Source organism: Pteropus medius, unplaced genomic scaffold (genome assembly GCF_902729225.1).
Source record: "Pteropus medius unplaced genomic scaffold, Ma_sr-lr_union100, whole genome shotgun sequence".
Classification (NCBI taxonomy): domain Eukaryota; kingdom Metazoa; phylum Chordata; class Mammalia; order Chiroptera; family Pteropodidae; genus Pteropus; species Pteropus medius.
The window spans coordinates 1-318 of record NW_024352444.1 but is presented as its reverse complement, the minus strand read 5'-3'; the positions used below and the strand labels follow the sequence as shown (position 1 = coordinate 318).

The 318-nt window shown below is 46.5% G+C and overlaps 1 pseudogene; it reads right to left on the bottom strand.

Moving 5' to 3' along the window:
- Positions 1 to 71: 71 nt before the first annotated feature.
- On the bottom strand, positions 72 to 190 carry LOC120589476 (uncharacterized; annotated as a pseudogene).
- Between the last annotated feature and the right edge of the window lie 128 nt (positions 191 to 318).

The window sequence follows — 318 nt, the reverse complement described above, 5'->3', positions numbered from 1 at the left end:
TCTTCTTAGTTACAGAAACAATGAAAAAGTCTAACATCTTTTTCTCTTTTTCATTTTTTTTTGTTTTTTTACACCTAGAGCACCTGGTCTTCCTAGGTGGTCTCCCATCCAAGTACTAACCAGGCCCGACCCTGCTTAGCTTCCGCGATCAGACAGGATCGGGCTTGTTCAGGGTGGCATGGCCGTAGACGAGCATCTTTTTCTGAGTGTGATTACGTAGCGGGAAGAAAACGCTCTCGGCAGAGGGTCACGGATAAGAAATCAGCAGGACGGAAATCAGAGCATCAGGCTCCTGACCAAGAACGTACTGACAAGTTC